This window comes from Toxorhynchites rutilus, chromosome 1 (assembly GCF_029784135.1).
Source record: "Toxorhynchites rutilus septentrionalis strain SRP chromosome 1, ASM2978413v1, whole genome shotgun sequence".
In the NCBI taxonomy this organism is placed as follows: domain Eukaryota; kingdom Metazoa; phylum Arthropoda; class Insecta; order Diptera; family Culicidae; genus Toxorhynchites; species Toxorhynchites rutilus.
The window spans coordinates 156588675-156593308 of record NC_073744.1 but is presented as its reverse complement, the minus strand read 5'-3'; the positions used below and the strand labels follow the sequence as shown (position 1 = coordinate 156593308).

The following is a 4634-nucleotide window of genomic DNA, read 5'->3' as shown; positions in this document are numbered from 1 at the left end:
TCCCCGCCCAGGATGTGCACAAAACGTGAGCAAATTCTCCTTTTCGGTCTTAGCGTGTTTATCCTTAAAGTGATTGATAGCTTCCTTCAGCGAAAACTTAATACGCTGGACAGAAAATCCCCAAAGTCCACTTTCGTCCCGATAAGGTGACCAGAGCTGATTATTATTTCTGTAGCAAACTAATGAATTATTGATGTTTCCGTCGGTCAGTCCGGCCGAATGCCAGTCGGATTCTCACGAGACAGATTTAAGAAGCAATAGATCTTCCAGCAGTCCAAACCTGATACATGTTGATAATCCTTTTCTCCCGCCGTGGATTCCCGAAACAAAACAATGGTAAACATTTTTCCACCCAACTAACGAATCGAAACCGATTACAGACCTATTAGAGATCGGATGGGCAGTCGTTGAAAATAAAGAAATAGATCACCTTTTTCAGGGACTGTTTTATATTGTCTTCCTTGCCATTCTTCGCCGCTTTGCGGGGGTGAATTTATTGGTTTGGCCACCGGTTGTGATATATCTTCCCACTGGGAATTCCCTAAGCATGCGGGTGAATGGAAGCCAAATATGTTTTATTCATTTGTACTCGGATGATGCTATTATGCGTTTTTGATAAACCACACCCTTTGGTCCAGCAGCAGTAGCTGAAATTATGACAGATTTATTGCTTCTGATTGTCGCTGATTTATGGAAGGATTTTTCTTGGAACCACACTTAAAATTTAGAATCCAATCTCAATATCTGACAGTCCCATCTTTCTGTTTTTCTAGTTGCTCTCTTGAAACCAATCTTACAAAGTCAAATTTGCTCCGAATCATTTGCCGTAAATCTCCCGTTGTTTAGAACATCACCGGGATCCTTCAAGAGCAAAGTAATAAATGAAAATTTAATTATGTTTGAAGCACTATAGCTGACGAAACGGTGTTTTTGCATCGGGCAAGGAAAATGCAAAACCAACCCCGAACCAAGAAGCCGAGCTTACCACCCACCAACCGGGGGGAGGGGAGCGCACAGTTGGAGCCTCAAGGACATTGAGTATTGGGGCTTGATGGCGTTTTTGTGTGCGCAGTGCAGTATCGTGTATCGCCGCCTTGACTGCTGGGAGTGCATATGCTGATAAGGGACGCAACTAGCTTGCCAACATCCAGTTAACCCACAAAAAGAGAGAAAGCTTTTACGTTCCCCGGCTTGCATGAGTGCTGCACCGTTGCAAGTGAGTTGTGGAGAGCGGGAAATGCCATGAATAATCTACGATATTTACATAATTTTCATCGGCGGAAGCTGTGGAGCGAATGAAAATAGGATGGGTTTTCGGGCAGCGATTCGAAAACATTGCAATGTACAACATTTTTGGTTGGCAATTCGGGGTTTTTGCACATATTTTGTTATATTTTTGTACAAGTCGTTCGTAATCAACACGTCAAATGCGGTTATGGTAAATAAAATTGTTCAAAATCGATTGCATCGTCTTCAAAAATGTCCCTCCCTGAAATACAATACCTATGTCTTTGAATAATTCAGTTATTAGAATCATTGCAGTCGCATTACCCAGAATCGTCTTCACTCCTCGCCGTGAACTTTCATTTAAAACGTTCGTCGCCCATTCATCTACCTATGAGAGACGGGTGTATTTCCTGAGAACATAAAAATATAATTTTTGAATTACACTTTTTATTCATTTACTAGCTGACCCGGCAAACTTCGTCTCACCCAAAATTTGTTTTTCGTTATCAATACCTTCAAACATTCACGTTTTCTTACTAAGCGCAAGTTCATGAGTCCAATCGCAGAACTGTTGATTGATTGATCTTCTAATCGACCCCATTGAATTTACTTTTTACTAAAAAAATCTCAGTACTTCTACCAAAACTAATCATTATAATATCAGCTTATTTTCAGACACAATTCTCGTTCAAGATTTTTCAACCACTTGCAAATAACATGATTCTCCGTTACATGGAACAAATGTTTGATACCGAAAATAAGATAGAATAAAGACAGACCCCTCCCCTCTTCTTCCCTTAGAGAGGGGGTGGAGTGTCCATTCACCATAAAAACGTTTTGTGCCCCCTAAAATCTTCACATGTCAAATTTGGCTCCATTTGCTTTATAAGTTTTCGAGTTATGCAGAAATTTGTTCTTCATTTGTATGGCAGCCCGCCTCTTTAAAGAGGGGGATGGAGTGTCTAATTACCATAGAAACATTTATTGCATCCTAAAACCTCCATTTACTCTACGAAAAATGTAACGAAAAATTAAGAGTTTGGAAATGCACATTACTTAGAATTGTTCTTATAATATATGTTTTAATATGTACATTAGATGGCAAATTTATTCAGTTTTTTTTTCGCCTGAAACATCAACAGTAGAAATAGTAAAACAAGTGAGCAGTTTAACGAATAAAAGAGATATATTTTGCGAGAAAATGCAAAGGTAAATCATGTATTATGCATTCTTTCTTTCAACTTGATTCTCGTGAATGTTTTATGCAATAATTCGTTCTATCAAACAAATTGGACATCCAGTCAATATGTAAAGCGGACCTTACACGGTCAATATTATTGACAATATGATGACATTTGAGAGTACAGGTCGGACTCGATTATAGATAGTCGACCATTGTTTTCAACAATTATTTTCAAATCCTATACATAATCGAATCTCAAGAAAACAATTTTTTCATTAATGTATGAATGTCAAACATTAATAGAAAAATAACTTTTTTGTGATTCGATTATGTATTGGATTCGAAAATTAACGTTGAAAGTGAAATTGCGATTATATATAATCGAGTCCAACCTGTATAATGACAGCTGAACACAGCCGACGACGCAGAAATCCGGATTTTCTGGTAAATATCTTGTCATTTCATATAAATGCATGATGTTGACGTTTTATCCAAGATGCTGGAACGATAGGTGTTTCGTTCTTGTGTTCAGTGCGTTTTTAATCGTCGCTCTCTGCTCGCGATATTTGCGCCGCAGTGAACATATCACAACAAAAGGAATTGCTGATATGGCTGGCTGAGGATAGACCGCTATGGGCTAAGTTTTTATTTTCACTTCCTTATCTTATACATATTATATATATTATATACATACAGCATTCTTTGAATGCGGATCCCGGAGACCGTTAATGTTTTCTTATTCAGATCATCAGTGAAATAGGGGTTCCCGCAGCGGTCAATGGCTGGACGAAGTAGAAGTGGCGCGAATATGTTCCTGAGCGGATGTTGGACCTTTGGAGAGTGTGATCCACTTATAAGCTAGTGGTGTTTCGTTCTCTCTCTCTCTCTCTCACTCTCTCCTCGCAATACCTTTACCTATTGATTTTATAAGATTTCTCTTGGTTACCTTCTTAGGTTTCCCACAGTTTACTCTACACCGTCCCGATTTCGAGTACGTGCGATAAATAATACAATATATAGCGAGTAGCAAGACGTAGCTTTAAAAAATTATTTACTTTTTGTTTGGATATGTGGTTATGGTTTCATATCAACTCGCTGATGAAAATAACTGTAGGAAAAAATAAGCAAATATATATTCGTGAGAAACAGCACTCTGTACTCTTTTAATCTAATTTTAAAAACTCAAATATCAGCAGTATTGCAACAGTGTTTACAAAAAAACGCAAAAATTAAAACATCCAACGCAATGATGATGATGTTTAATTTAAGATGCTTTAAACTTTTCAGTTAATTCGCCTCTAAAATCCAACGCAACTGGTTACTTTCCTGTAATATATGGTAAATTAGCAACACAAAAGACAACTAATTTAAAAAGTAAACACGAACCTGTTGCAATCATTGTCAACCTCCTTTTGCTCTAGCCTTCATGCAAAACCAATGTAACATCCCTTTCCGGATCTTCTGGATCTGGTAATCTCCTTCCCGGTATATGCACAGCATTCTCCTCCACCCTGAGCGAAATCAGTGGAGCTACAATCAGTGTTATTTTTGTCACCATCGCCTGATAGTACTACTAAAAAATATATATATATATACTAAACAAATCCTTCTACACTATTATGTATCGACCGCTTATTGTAGATATCTGAAAAAATAGAAGCAATTATGAGAAATTGTTATAATAGACATCCAGAAAATTACCTAGCTACAGTATTACGCGAACAACTTTTTAGCCAACGAATGCATTTGTCACCCAAAGATACGATTTGTTTTGTAAACAAATTTGTTTTTTCACCAGCAATGGCTGAACAGCAATTTTGACATTGCGGTCCACCTATAGTACAACGCCTTGGTTCTATCTCACGGACATCGAGACTGAGTTGCCAGATTTGCAAGCGGACATTTCAATTTTCTTAGTCTTCTTTGCGATTGCAGTTAAAATTTATACACTTCTGAAATTGTAGGAAGCATAAATGAATGCTTTTGGTTTGGAAAACTGATACTTTTAATATCAAAATACGGTTCTTTTTGCGATACAAATCAAACCCTCAAAATAAACTGATATTGTGACGGTGAGGGAGTTGATGAAACGTAACAACGTTTTAGAAGTTTTTCAATGTTGAACTCGGTAATTTTTTTTTGCACTAGCAAGCGGGCAGCCACTTTAATATATGTGTGTTTCTTCACACACCCCTATAAAATTTGGAGAATCAGAAGATCTGGT

General features: G+C 37.6%; 1 long non-coding RNA gene across 1 annotated transcript; it reads right to left on the bottom strand.

Moving 5' to 3' along the window:
- Window positions 1–3577: 3577 nt before the first annotated feature.
- On the bottom strand, window positions 3578–4228 carry LOC129768174 (uncharacterized). The gene is made up of 3 exons (XR_008741644.1): window positions 4112–4228; window positions 3797–4055; window positions 3578–3736 (listed from the first exon to the last, which is right to left on the bottom strand). It is a non-coding gene; the product is annotated as an uncharacterized LOC129768174 (long non-coding RNA).
- Between the last annotated feature and the right edge of the window lie 406 nt (window positions 4229–4634).